Source organism: Hyla sarda, chromosome 13 (assembly GCF_029499605.1).
Source record: "Hyla sarda isolate aHylSar1 chromosome 13, aHylSar1.hap1, whole genome shotgun sequence".
NCBI lineage: Eukaryota > Metazoa > Chordata > Amphibia > Anura > Hylidae > Hyla > Hyla sarda.
In genome coordinates, this window is record NC_079201.1 from 20,647,981 (window position 1) to 20,663,418 (window position 15,438).

The window sequence follows — 15,438 nt, forward strand, 5'->3', positions numbered from 1 at the left end:
CAATACACCATACCCTGACTGAACAATACCACCATACCATGACTGAACAATACCACCATACCATGACTGAACAATACCACCATACCATGACTGAACAATACCACCATACCATGACTGAACAATACCACCATACCAAGATAACACCACCATACCATGACTGAACAATACCACCATACCATGACTGAACAATACCACCATACCATGACTGAACAATACCACCATACCATGACTGAACAATACCACCATACCATGACTGAACAATACCACCATACCATGACTGAACAATACCACCATACCAAGATAACACCACCATACCATGACTGAACAATACCACCATACCATGACTGAACAATACCACCATACCAAGATAAAACCGCCATACCATGACTGAACAATACCACCATACCATGACTGAACAATACCACCATACCATGAATGAACAATACCAACATACCAAGATAAAACCGCCATACCATGACTGAATAATATCACCATACAAGGTTACATTGACACGTGTATATTTTACTGCTGATTTTCATACTCATTAAAGTTAAAGGCAAGCGAAATCAACTGCAGAAAATCAGCAAAGGGCAGCAAAATATGTGTTCACACGGGTGGATTTGTTTTCACACTTGTACCGTGTTTCCCGCTGTGAGTGTGAATGGGGACGGGCTCTCTGAGGGTTGTCTGCGGAAAATTTACAGCGGCGGAATTTCCACTACGGAAAAAGTCCACCACAGACCTCATTGCAGTCAAGTCAGTAGGGTCTGTGGCGGATTTTCCACAGAGGAAATTCTGTTGAGGACGCAGAGAGCCCGTCCCCATTCACACTCACAGCGGGAAACACAGTACGAGTGTGAAAACAAATCCGCTCCTAAGGGGCAGTTCACACTGTGTAATTTCCGCAGCAGATTTTGCCGCCAAAAGGCAGCAAAATCTGCAGCATAAATAAGGCTGTGTGAACTGACCCCAAGGCTGAACCTCATAATTCTACAGAAGCTGCAGAGTCAGAGGGAAGTACTACAACTCCCAGAGTGCTCTGTCTGTGCTCCCCTAAGGCTCAAGGCTGGAGGAGGCACAGGCTGAACAGACACACCACAATGGGAGTTGTAGTCCTGAAGTTGTAGAACAGTGGTCTCCAACCTGCGGACCTCCAGATGTTGCAAAACTACAACTCCCAGCATGCCCGGACAGCCGTTGGCTGTCCGGGCATGCTGGGAGTTGTAGTTTTGCAACATCTGGAGGTTCGCAGGTTGAAGACCACTGTTGTAGAAGATCCTGAACACAAATCTCTGCCATCTCCCCCCTTTTCAGACACTGTGTGAGGACTTACAGGGACTGCAGTCACTTAGTGTAGGATCAGGGTGGCCAGGAGGGGATTCATTTTCTCCTTCACTGTGTTTGCTGAGCTCAATGCAGACAGATGACAGGCCTGTGTGTGAGGGAGAAGTCTCCACCAATCAGAACTCAGCTGGCAGAAGTCTCCACCAATCAGAGCTCAGCTGGAAGAAGTCTCCACCAATCAGAGCTCAGCTGCCAGAAGTCTCCACCAATCAGAGCTCAACTTGCAAAGGGAGGGGGCGGGGTTAGCTCACTCCTCTCCTCCTAGTACAGAGGGCTTAGAAAAATACCGGCCTTTGCATTGCCGGCTGTGCAGGTAAAATACGGGCCAGGTGGCAACCCTACTTAACGCGTATGCTTTATTGCTGTTATCCAAATAGTGTGTCTCCAGCTGTTGCAAAACTACAACTCCCAGTATGCTCTGACAGCAGAAGGCTGGAGACACTGGGGGAGATTTATCAAAACCTGTCCAGAGGGCAAAGTGCTGAGTTGCCCATAGCAACCAATCAGATCGCTTCTTTCATTTTTCTGAGGCCATTTCAAAAATGAAAGAAGCGATCTGATTGGTTGCTATGGGCAACTCAGCAGCTTTTCCTCTGGACGGGTTTTGATAACTCTCCCCCACTATCTCCAGAAAACCCCCTATGGAGGAGACTTCTAGGGCAGTGTTACCTAACCGTTGTACCTCCAGCTGTTGCAAAACTACAACTCCTAGCATTCCCGGACAGCCGAAGGCAGGAGATACTCTCTTCAGCAAACCCTCTGTGGAGGAAACCTCTAAGGCAGTGTTGCCCAACCATTGTGCCTCCAGCTGTTGCAAAACTCCCAGCATGGGGAGATTTATCAAAACCTGTGTAGAGGAAGAGTGGTGCAGTTACCCATAGCAACCAATCAGATCGCTTCTTTCATTTTTAAACCGCTTGACGATAATGGACATAAATTTACATCATGGTGCGGTGGTATTTAAAGGAGTAGTCCAGTGGTGAACAACTTATCCCCTATCCTAAGGATAGGGGATAAGTTGCAGATCGCACGGGGGTCCAACCGCTGGGGCCTCCCTAGATCTCCTGTACGGAACCCCGACAGCCCGCGGGAAGGGGGCGTGTCGACCTCCGCACGAAGCGGTGGCCGACACGCCCCCTCAATACAACTCTATGGGAGAGCCGGAGCGCTGCCTTCGGCAATCTCCGGCTCTGCCATTGAGATGTATTGAGGTGGCGTATCGGCCGCAGCTTCGTGCGGTGGTCGACACCCGCTATCTTGCCGAAGAGCCTGGCCCCCATACAGAGAGATCGCAGGGGGCCCCAGCGGTCGGACCCCCCGCGATCTCAAACTTATCCCCTATCCTTAGGATAGGGGATACGTTTTTCACCACTGGACTACCCCTTTAACGCACCATGACGTACATTTACACGGGACAGGTGCTCGCATCATGCACGGCAGGTCCCGGGTGCTGTCAGCAGCCAGGGACCTGCCGGTAATGGCGGACATCAGTGAACGCGCCAATGTCTGCCATTAACCCCTCAGATGCCATGATCAATACAGATCACGGCATCTGTAGCAGTGCGGCACTCAAAATGGACGATCAGATCGTCTGCAGCTCTGCCGCAGGGATCCAATCATTCATAATGGCAGCCGGAGGTCCCCTCACCTGCCTCCGGCCGTCTCCAGGGGTCTTCTGCTCTGGTCTGAGATTGAGCAGACCAGAGCAGAAGATCGCCGATAAAACTGATCAATGATATGCCTATGCATAGCACTGTTCAGTATCTGTAATCAAGTGATTGCAATAAATAATCCCCTATGGGGACATAAAAAATGTGAAGAAAAAAAAAAGTAAAAGATCCCATCCCCCAATAAAAATTTAATATGTCCCTTTTTTCCTATTTTACCCCCAAAAAGCGTAAAAAATTATTAATAAACATATTTGGTATCGCCGCGTGCGTAAATGTCCAAACTATCAAAATATAATGTTAATTATCCCGTATGTGAATGGCGTAAATGTAAAAAAAAATATAAAATATAAAAAAAATGTTTTAAATGTATTTACATTTTTATATACGCAAATGTGGTATCAATAAAAAGTACAGATCATGGCGCAAAAACTGAGCCTCATACCGCCGTTTATATGGAAAAATGAAAAAGTCATAGGTCGTCAAAATCAAGGGATTTTAAACGTACTAATTTGGTTACAAAGTTTGAGATTTTTTTTAAGCGGTATAATTATAGAAAAGTATATAATCATGGGTATCATTTTAATCGTATTGACCCACAGAATAAAGAAAACATAATTTTTCATGTAAATTGTACAGCGTGAAAATGAAACCTTCCAAAATTTATAAAATTGAGGTTTTCTTTATAATTTCCCCACACAAATAGTATTGTTTTGGTTGCGCCATACATTTTATGTCATGATGTCATGAGCTACATCATTACAAAAGACAAATGGCGCAAAAAACAAGCCCTCATAATCGTCTGGAGGAAAATTTAAATGAGTTATGTTTTTTAGAAGGCGAGGAGGAAAAAAAGAAAATGCAAAAATAAAATTGGCCTGGTCCTTAACGGTGGAAAACTTTTTTTTTTTTTAAATCAACTGGTGCCAGAAAGTTAAACAGATTTGTAAATTACTTCTATTAAAAAAATCTTAATCCTTCCAGCTCTTATTAGCTGATGAATAATACATAGGAAATTATTTTGTTTTTGGAACACAGTGCTCTCTGCTGAATCACGAGCACAGTGCTCTCTGCTGACATCTCTGTCCATTTTTAGGAACTGTCCAGAGCAGCAAATGTTTGCTATGGGGATTTTCTCCTACTCTGGACAGTTCTTGAAAAGGACAGAGGTGTCAGCAGAGAGCACTGTGCTCGTGATTCAGCAAAGAGCACTGTGTTCCAAAAAGAAAATAATTTCCTCCATAGTATTCAGCAGCTAATAAGTACTGGAAGGATTAAGATTTTTTTTAATAGAAGTAATTTACAAATCTGTTTAACCTTCTGTCACCAGTTGATTAAAAAAAAAAAAAAAAAGGGTTTCCACCGAAGTACCCCTTTAAGGCTTGGTCCTTAACCCCTTAAGGACGCAGGACGTAAATGTACGTCCTGGTGAGGTGGTACTTAACGCACCAGGACGCACATTTACGTCCTATGTATAACCGCGGGCATCGGATGCCCGTGTCATGCGCGGCTGATCCCGGCTGCTGATCGCAGCCAGGGACCCGCCGGCAATGGCCGACGCCCGCGATCTCGCGGGCGTCCGCCATTAACCCCTCAGGTGCCGGGATCAATACAGATCCCGGCATCTGCGGCAGTTCGCGATTTGAATGAATGATCGGATCGCCCGCAGCGCTGCTGCGGGGATCCGATCATGCATAACGCCGCACGGAGGTCCCCTCTCCTTCCTCCGTGCGGCTCCCGGCGTCTCCTGCTCTGGTCTGAGATCGAGCAGACCAGAGCAGGAGATGGCCGATAACACTGATCTGTTCTATGTCCTATACATAGAACAGATCAGTATTAGCAATCATGGTATTGCTATGAATAGTCCCCTATGGGGACTATTCAAGTGTAAAAAAAAATGTTAAAAAATTTAAAAGTAAAAGTAAAAAAAAAGTGAAAAATCCCCTCCCCCAATAAAAAAGTAAAACGTCCGTTTTTTCCTATTTTACCCCCAAAAAGCGTAAAAAACATTTTTTATAGACATATTTGGTATCGCCGCGTGCGTAAATGTCCGAACTATTAAAATAAAATGTTAATGATCCCGTACAGTGAACGGCGTGAACAAAAAAAATAAAAAAAGTCCAAAATTCCTACTTTTTTAATACATTTTATTAAAAAAAAATTATAAAAAATGTATTAAAAGTTTTTTATAAGCAAATGTGGTATCAAAAAAAAGTACAGATCATGGCGCAAAAAATGAGCCCCCATACCGCCGCTTATACGGAAAAATAAAAAAGTTAGAGGTCATCAAAATAAAGGGATTATAAACTTACTAATTTGGTTAAAAAGTTTGTGATTTTTTTTAAGCGCAACAATAATAGAAAAGTATGTAATAATGGGTATCATTTTAATCGTATTGACCCTCAGAATAAAGAACACACGTCATTTTTACCATAAATTGTACGGCGTGAAAACAAAACCTTCCAAAATTAGCAAAATTGCGTTTTTCGTTTTAATTTCCCCACAAAAATAGTGTTTTTTGGTTGCGCCATACATTTTATGATATAATGAGTGATGTCATTACAAAGGACAACTGGTCGCGCAAAAAACAAGCCCTCATACTAGTCTGTGGATGAAAATATAAAAGAGTTATGATTTTTAGAAGGCGAGGAGGAAAAAAATGAAAACGTAAAAATGAAATTGTCTGAGTCCTTAAGGTCAAAATGGGCTGAGTCCTTAAGGGGTTAAGGGGTTAAAAGTGAAAGATGGGGAAAGATGAAAGATGCGATCTGATTGGTTGCTATGGGCAACTGCACCACTTTTCCTCTGCACAGGTTTTGATAAATCTCCCCCTCACTCTTCAGAAACCCCTTGTGAAGGAAACCTCTAAGGCAGGGTTACTCAACCATTGTGCATCCAGCTGTTGCAAAACTACAACTCCCAGCATGCCCGGACAGCCTTCGGCTATTCGAAATGTGGCAGTTCGCGATTTTGCGAATATTTAGAATATAGTGATATATATTCGTAATGACAAATATTTTTTTATGCAAATATAGCGCAGAGAACGAACATAGCAAATATGCGAATTTCGCGAACATAGGACGAATATTCGTCTATATTCGGGAAATATTGCAAATTCGAATAAGGCCCCTGCTCGCTCATCACTACTCATCACCCCATCATGTATTCCTCGTCCTCTAGAAGGCCTATACCTGCCTGAGGCACCACGCCGGCATGGATGTCCTTTAGGTTTGTTCAGACGAGCGGATTTACAGCGCGTATTTTGCTGCGGATTTGCCGCTGAAGGACCTCTGTATGCTGCCTTTACATGTGCCTGCTTGGAACGGCAATACGCAGTATACTCGCACGTTGCGGCAGCTCTCGGCCTAGCTCAAAGAGCAGGGGCCGCGGACGCAATGTGTGCAAGTACACCGCGCATGCGCGGCGATTCGCACGTCGCTTCAGTGTGTCTGCATGTAGCTGCGTATTGCCGCTCCGAGCAGGCATATGTAAAGGCAGCATACAGAGGTCCTTCAGCGGCGGATCCGCAGTGTAAAATATACTGTAAGGGTACGTTCAGACAAGCGGATTTTCGCTGAGTATTTCGCTGCGGATCTGCCGCTGAAGGACCTCCTATATGCTGCCTTTATATGTGCCTGCTCGGAGCGGCAATACGCCGATCCGAGCAGACACACTGCAATGTAAGAGTCACCGCGCGCATGCGCAGTATACTCGCACATCGAGGCAGCTCTCGGCCTAGCTCATTGAACAGGGGAAGCCGCCGCAATGTGTGCAAGTACACCGCGCATGCACGGCCACTCGCACATCGCAGTGTGTCTGCACGTAGCTGCGTATTGCCGCTCCGAGCAGGCACGTTTAAGGGCAGCATACAGAGGTCCTTCAGTGGCGGATCTGCAGTGAAAAATACACTGTAAGGGTGCGTTCAGACAAGCGGATTTTCACAGCGGATCCGCCGCTGAAGGACCTCCTATATGCTGCCTTTACATGTGCCTGCTCGGAGCGGCAATACGCCGATCCAAACAGACACACTGCGATGTGCGATTCGACGCGCGCATGCGCAGTATACTCTCACATCGCGGCAGCTCTCGGCCTAGCTCATTGAGCAGGGGAAGCCGTCGTGATGTGTGCGAGTACACCGCGCATGCACGGTGACGCACACATCGCAGTGTGTCTGCTCGGTGCGGCTTATTGCCGCTCTGAGCAGGCAAGTTTAAGGGCAGCATACAGAGGTCCTTCAGCGCCGGATCTAGAGCGTAAAATACACTGTAAGGGTGCGTTCAGACAAGCGGATTTTCGCAGCGCATACGCCGATGAAGGACCTCCTGTATGCTGCCTTTACATGTGCCTGCTCGGAGCAGCAATACGCCAATCCAAGCACACGCGCGCATGCGCAGTCTACTCGCACATCGTGGCAGCTCTCGGCCTAGCTCATTGAGCAGGGGAAGTGGCCGTGATGTGTGCGAGTACACCGCGCATGCACGGCGACTCGCACATCGCAGTGTGTCTGCTCGGAGCGGCGTATTGCCGCTCTGAGCAGGCACGTTTAAGGGCAGCATACAGAGGTCCTTCAGTGGCGGATCTGCAGCGTAAAATACGCTGTAAATCCGCAAGTGTGAACATACCCTTAATCCGCTCATCTGAACGTACCCATACCCTGTACGGTTTCCTCCGTCCCTTCTCTTCTATACAGGGGGGTCCCAAGAGATTGGATTTCCTGCAGATTCTGGGAAATTCAGGGAGAGGCCCTGAGTGCGCCATTAGCAGGAGCTCAATTTCACACTGAACAAATAATTTTATGCAGGGAAATAGCTGCGAGTTGATGTCGAAGCGATGTGAAGTGAAATCTTTGGGGGGAGAGAAAAGCCTTTTGAGAAACATAATTGAGTAAATGAAGTCTAAGTGTTCATTATACAGATGACTGCTTTTGTCACCGTGTCATTTGCATAAGCGCAATTTCAGTCTCCTATTGATTTCTCCTCAGAAGTCGGAGCATTCTGAAGCCATTTCTGAAAGCACCGATGATTAATAATAAAACTGTGTTATCTGCCTCATTACAGAGCAGGAATTTTAGGAAACTTGCAGGACTGGTGATCTGGTGGCCCCTCCTGTGCCGGGTGAACCTGGGAAAATGAAGACTATTACCATCCCTGGAGCTGGGGGACTAGCGAAAAGTCTTCAGAAGAAAACCCTTAGGCTATGTTCACACGGGCCATGTCCGCACAAAAAATGTACCTGCGGACATTGGCACAACAGCGGAGAGTCGGCGGGACATGCCGGGGCTAGGACTGCTCGGAATTGCTCCATCTCATAGACGGCAATGCATTTCTGTGCTGAATCCGCACAAAGAATAGACATGTCTATCCTTTCTGCAGACTCCGGAATCGAGATTTCTGCAGCAGAAACAACTTCTGCGGAAATTCCGCAGTGTGCACAGCGCAGCAGAATTCCATTGATCTGGATCAATGCTCCAGAATCTGGATCAATCGGCGCTGCCCACATTCGGGATCTCTGCCAGATTTTAGGGTATGTTCACTCAATGGAATATCCGTGCCGAATTCTAATGCGGAATTCTGCACGAAAATTCCATAGAGTGAACATACCATGAAATCCAGACGGAGATCCTAAATGCGGACAGCCCCGACTGGACCGCGCAGACATTGCCATCCCCACAAACGGTAATGTTCTGGCGGAATGTTTTGAGGGGAATAAACTCTGCAGTGTGTATTTTGCAGTGGAATCCCTTTGCCAGCAATGGGACTCTGCTCTATTGTTAATTTCCGAGCAGAATTTCGAAACGGAATTCTGCTCAGATATTCCATAGTGTAAACCCGGCCTAACAATCACAAGAAGCAGAGTTACAACAAGCTTTGGTAGGGTTCTCATCAATGCCAAAATACACTAAGAGGAGTTGTCTACTTTAGAAAGCCCAATTTCATATACCTTATAACGGTAGGGTCACACATAGCCCATACGCAGCATATTTAAACGCTGCGAGAAATCCACCGGGCAGCCGGAAATATGTTGCACATTTTGATATGAGCAGACACACAGGGCTTCCCGCCTCCAAATCTTACTGTCCACACAGGTCTGTGGCGGGGAAGCCCTGTGTGTCTGCTCATAGCAAAATGTGCAGCGTATTTCTCGTTGCCCAGTGTATTTTTTTTTCGCAGCGTGAAATATGCTGCGTATGGGCTATGTGTGACCCTACCCTTAGGGAAATCTAGGTGAATAGAGGGTGGTCACTGTTTAGGATCCATTTGACTAGAGTGTTTTTCTCTCTCTGGAGGACCTGTCCTGTCCTTCATTAGGCCTCCTTCAGACCACGATTTGTGCCTCTGAGGTAAAGATGCGTTTGTAAAATGTCAAAATGACATGCTGATGTATCCGTGCTCGGACAGGCACGTGCCCCATTTATTTCAATGGCCCGAGCATAGTCAGCTAGTTTCCTGAACGTATACAAGTTTTGGCTCAGACTGCAGCAATTTTCAGTCCGAGATAAAACTCGGATACGCTGTGAAAATGACTAGAACGTAGTCACCAACTGACTATGCTTGGGTCATTGATATAAATGTGGCCTGTGCCTGTCTGAGCTTGGACATGTTGGCATGACATTTCAACATTTTCCCGATGTATCCGTGCCAAATGTTGGTGTGAACCTAGTTATACACAGACAATGAAATGTCAGGGGTTGGCTGTCACCAGTGTGTAATGTGTCCTGGTGATTACCTCGGCTAACTTGGCTCCTCTTCCCCGCTGCATGCTCTGGATATCCTCTGGATGTGCTTTTACAGTTTTTGGCACATGCCATAGAGACAAGGCACATGCAGGGGCTGTCTCTAAGGGTCCGTGTGCATCTCTGACTCCTGACCACCCCCCCCCCAATCCCTGCCAGGCACCACCTATGTGAGAGTGCTCCTCTCTTTCTGTTGCGCCTGAGCAATATTGTAGTTTTTACAGCAAAGGTGTCTGATGTGTTCCTGTGAATGATTTCTCAACCCTGACTGATTTCTCTGGACCCTGCCGATTCTCCAGTGTACCCGGACTGTTGACCACGTCTGTGCTTTATCAAGCCTACACCACCTGGCTGCATTTGAGCTACTCAGCTCTGCTATATTACCAACTTGGCTCTGCTACACAATCTCCATCTACTGTTTCAGCCCACCTCAACTGTCTATGTGCTTGGCGCTGGTGCGCTCTGGCCTGCCTGGGCAGCTGCCACCTAACCAGGACCAGTCTTGCGGAGGCAACCTGATATCTACTCTGTAGCAGGATTCCAGCTTTTACGTAGTGGAGTGACATAAAGGATGAAAACCATGGGAATCTATTTATGAGAAATGTGTATTTTAAAATGTAGGCACAAATTATTGCGCAAAGCTTGCCATTTTTGAGCAAACGTACATCAGCCCAGACCTGGCTTGCAAAATTGGTTGTGGAGAGCATTTTTCAAAAAAGTTTTTTTTTTTTTTTTGCACAGTGGGAAAACCATACAATGTGGTACACTGAAGTGTATTTCAGAAAAATGTGCATTAGTACCATATTAATAACATCCTACATGTCTTGAGTTGTGTCAACCCGAGTAACTCCATCTGTTACAAAACTACAATTCCCAGCATGCCTTGACAGCCGTTGGCTGAGTATCTCCGAACATAGGAGTCCTCTCCATTGCATTTTTGAGCTTAGGAGTCCTCTCCATTGGATCTTCAAGTTTAGGAGTCCTCTCTATTGTATCTTAGAGTTTAGGAGTCCTCTCCATTGTATCTTAGAGTTTAGGAGTCCTCTCCATTGAGCCTTCAAGGTTAGGAGTCCTCTCCATTGTATCTTCGAGTTTAGGAGTCTTCTCCTTTGTATCTCTGAGCTTAAAGGGGTACTCCGGTGCTTACACATCTTATCCCCTATCCAAAGGATAGGGGATAAGATGCCTGATCGCGGGAGTCCCGCAGCTGGGGACGCCCGCGATCATGCACGCGGCACCCCGTTTGTAATCAGTGCCCGGTGCGTGTTCGCTCCGGGTCTGATTACGCTCGACCGCAGAGCCGGCGGCGTGTGATGTCACGCTCCGCCCCTCAATGCAAGCCTACGGGAGGGGCGTAATACCTATCACGCCCCCTCCCGTAGGCTTGCATTGAGGGGCGGAGCGTGACGTCACACTGGGCGGGGGCGTGACGTCACACGCTGCCGGCTCTGCGTTCGAGCGTAATCAGACCCGGAGCGAACACGCACCGGGCACTGATTACAAACGGGGTGCCGCGTGCATGATCGCGGGCGTCCCCAGCTGCGGGACTCCCGCGATCAGGCATCTTATCCCCTATCCTTTGGATAGGGGATAAGATGTGTAAGCACCGGAGTACCCCTTTAAGAGTCCTCTCCATTGTATCTTTGAATTTAGGAGTCCTCTCCATTGTATCTTTGAGTTTAGGAGTCCTCTCCATTGTATCTTTGAGTTTAGGAGTTCTCTCCATTGTATCTTTGAGTTTAGGAGTCCTCTCCATTGTATCTTTGAGTTTAGGAGTCCTCTCCATTGTATCTTTGAGTTTAGGAGTCCTCTCCATTGTATCTTTGAGTTTAGGAGTCCTCTCCATTGTATCTTTGAGTTTAGGAGTCCTCTCCATTGTATCTTTGAGTTTAGGAGTTCTCTCCATTGTATCTTTGAGTTTAGGAGTCCTCTCCATTGTATCTTTGAGGTTAGGAGTCCTCTCCATTGTATCTTTGAGTTTAGGAGTTCTCTCCATTGTTTCTTTGAGTTTAGGAGTCCTCTCCATTGTATCTTTGAGTTTAGGAGTCCTCTCCATTGTATCTTTGAGATTAGGAGTCCTCTCCATTGTATCTTTGAGGTTAGGAGTCCTCTCCATTGTATCTTTGAGGTTAGGAGTCCTCTCCATTGTATTTCTGAGCTTAAGAGTTCTCCCTATTATATCTCCAAGTTTAGTATTCTTCTACATTTTAATTCTAAGGGTAGGAATCCTCTCTGTGCAGCAGCATACATCACACAACCGGTTTGCTGGCATACAGTGAGGGAATGCAAGCGAGTAAAAAGACAAAAATAACAGTTTCCAAGTCAACAAATTTTACACATTGCTGTAGTTTTGGGGGGTTTCCAGGCTCTTTAATGCTTATTGCCCCTAATTCTAAACAATTTTATACAAAAATGTGTGAAAAGTAACCCCCCCATCTTGGTGCAGATAGAGGGGTGATAACCAATCAACCCCCACTGATGTCCTCTAGAAGATATTACCTAATAAAATGATGACAATGTCGACATTATAATTACACCAATATAATACAGTATATAAACACAGCGAGAACATGAGGTATTCTATGTACATATAAAATGAGGCTCGTGCCAATGCCAAAGGCCTGGATGCCAAGGAAAGAATACAGACGTCCTGCTCAGTACTGCACCCTGCTTTATTGGTGTTTCGGCACATTATCACAGTGGCCAAACCCAAAAGATTTATGATAATGTGTTAGGGGCAGTGGTTCCCAACCAGGGTACCTCCAGCTCTCCAGGCATGCTGGGAGTTGTAGTTTTGCAACAGCTTGAAGCACACTGGTTGAGATACACTGGTATGGGGGCATCTAGTTCAAGTGGTGCTTGGGAGACTAGCAGCTACTTATTTCCCTTTCTATACTGCAGATGATGTCTTGGCTGTGTGTTTAGTGTCCTTGTCTTGTTAGAAGGTAAACCTTCAGCGCGGTCTGAGGTCCAGGGCACTCAATCAGGTTTTCATTAAGAATATCTCTGGATTTGCTCTGAATATCTCTGGACTTAAACTTCACTCATCCTTGACAAGTCTCCCTGTCCCTATGCTTCACTGTAGGGATGGTATTGGGCAGGTGATGGGCAGTGCCTGGTTTCCTCCAGACATAATGCTGCCCCCACCATGATCACTGTAGGGATGGTATTGGGCAGGTGATGGGCAGTGCCTGGTTTCCTCCAGACATGATGCTGCCCCCACCATGATCACTGTAGGGATGGTATTGGGCAGGTGATGGGCAGTGCCTGGTTTCCTCCAGACATGATTCTGCCCCCACCATGATCACTGTTGGGATGGTATTGGGCAGGTGATGGGCAGTGCCTGGTTTCCTCCAGACATGATGCTGCCCCCACCATGATCACTGTAGGGATGGTATTGGGCAGGTGATGGGTAGTGCCTGGTTTCCTCCAGACATGATTCTGCCCCCACCATGATCACTGTAGGGATGGTATTGGGCAGGTGATGGGCAGTGCCTGGTTTCCTCCAGACATGATGCTCCCCCCACCATGATCACTGTAGGGAGGTATTGGGCAGGTGATGGGCAGTACCTGGTTTCCTCCAGACATGATGTTGCCCCCACCATGATCTCTGTAGGGATGGTATTGGGCAGGTGATGGGCAGTGCCTGGTTTCCTCCAGACATGATGCTGCCCCCACCATGATCACTGTATGGATGGTATTGGGCAGGTGATGGGCAGTACCTGGTTTCCTCCAGACATGATGCTGCCCCCACCATGATCACTGTAAGGATGGTATTGGGCAGGTGATGGGCAGTGCCTGGTTTCCTCCAGACATGATGCTGCCCCCACCATGATCACTGTAGGGATGGTATTGGGCAGGTGATGAGCAGTGCCTGGGTTCCTCCAGACATGACGCTTCCCCCCCCACCATGATCACTGTAGGGATGGTATTGGGCAGGTGATGGGCAGTGCCTGGTTTCCTCCAGACATGATGCTGTCCCCACCATGATCACTGTATGGATGGTATTGGGCAGGTGATGGGCAGTACCTGTTTTCCTCCAGACATGATGCTGCCCCCACCATGATCACTGTAGGGATGGTATTGGGCAGGTGATGGGCAGTGCCTGGTTTCCTCCAGACATGATGCTGTCCCCACCATGATCACTGTAGGGATGGTATTGGGCAGGTGATGGGCAGTGCCTGGTTTCCTGCAGACTTGATGCTCCCCCCACCATGATCACTGTAGGGATGGTATTGGGCAGGTGATGGGCAGTGCCTGGTTTCCTCCAGACATGACGCTCCCCCCCACCATGATCACTGTAGGGATGGTATTGGGCAGGTGATGGGTAGTACCTGGTTTCCTCCAGACATGATGCTGTCCCCACCATGATCACTGTAGGGATGGTATTGGGCAGGTGATGGGCAGTACCTGTTTTCCTCCAGACATGATGCTGTCCCCACCATGATTACTGTAGGGATGGTATTGGGAAGGTGATGGGCAGTGCCTGGTTTCCTCCAGACATGATGCTGTCCCCACCATGATCACTGTAGGGATGGTATTGGGCAGGTGATGGGCAGTGCCTGGTTTCCTGCAGACTTGATGCTCCCCCCACCATGATCACTGTAGGGATGGTATTGGGCAGGTGATGGGCAGTGCCTGGTTTCCTCCAGACATGACGCTCCCCCCCACCATGATCACTGTAGGGATGGTATTGGGCAGGTGATGGGTAGTACCTGGTTTCCTCCAGACATGATGCTGTCCCCACCATGATCACTGTAGGGATGGTATTGGGCAGGTGATGGGCAGTACCTGTTTTCCTCCAGACATGATGCTGTCCCCACCATGATTACTGTAGGGATGGTATTGGGAAGGTGATGGGCAGTGCCTGGTTTCCTCCAGACATGACGCTGTCCCCACAATGATCACTGTAAGGATGGTATTGGGCAGGTGATGGGCAGTGCCTGGTTTCCTCCAGACATGATGCTGCCCCCACCATGATCACTGTAGGGATGGTATTGGGCAGGTGATGGGCAGTGCCTGGTTTCCTCCAGACATGATGCTGCCCCCACCATGATCACTGTAGGGATGGTATTGGGCAGGTGATGGGCAGTACCTGTTTTCCTCCAGACATGATGCTGTCCCCACCATGATTACTGTAGGGATGGTATTGGGAAGGTGATGGGCAGTGCCTGGTTTCCTCCAGACATGACGCTGTCCCCACAATGATCACTGTAAGGATGGTATTGGGCAGGTGATGGGCAGTGCCTGGTTTCCTCCAGACATGATGCTGCTCCCACCATGATCACTGTAGGGATGGTATTGGGCAGGTGATGAGCAGTACCTGGTTTCCTCCAGACATGATGCTGCCTCCACCATGATCACTGTAGGGATGGTATTGGGCAGGTGATGGGCAGTGCCTGGTTTCCCCCAGACATGATGCTGCCCCCACCATGATCACTGTAGGGATGGTATTGGGCAGGTGATGGGTAGTGCCTGGTTTCCTCCAGACATGATGCTGCCCCCACCATGATCACTGTAGGGATGGTATTGGGCAGGTGATGGGCAGTGCCTGGTTTCCTCCAGACATGATGCTGTCCCCACCATGATCACTGTAGGGATGGTATTGGGCAGGTGATGGGCAGTGCCTGGTTTCCTCCAGACATGATGCTGCCCCCACAATGATCACTGTAAGGATGGTATTGGGCAGGTGAT

General features: G+C 47.7%; 1 protein-coding gene across 1 annotated transcript in view; it reads left to right on the forward strand.

Annotated features, from left to right (window-relative positions):
* Positions 1 to 1,595: 1,595 nt before the first annotated feature.
* Positions 1,596 to 15,438, forward strand: part of SLC38A10 (solute carrier family 38 member 10) — an 80,466-nt gene continuing 66,623 nt past the window's right edge. The window contains exon 1 of the mRNA XM_056549721.1: positions 1,596 to 1,657. The gene's annotated coding sequence lies outside the window, so the exon portion shown is untranslated. The remainder of the gene's footprint in view (positions 1,658 to 15,438) is intronic.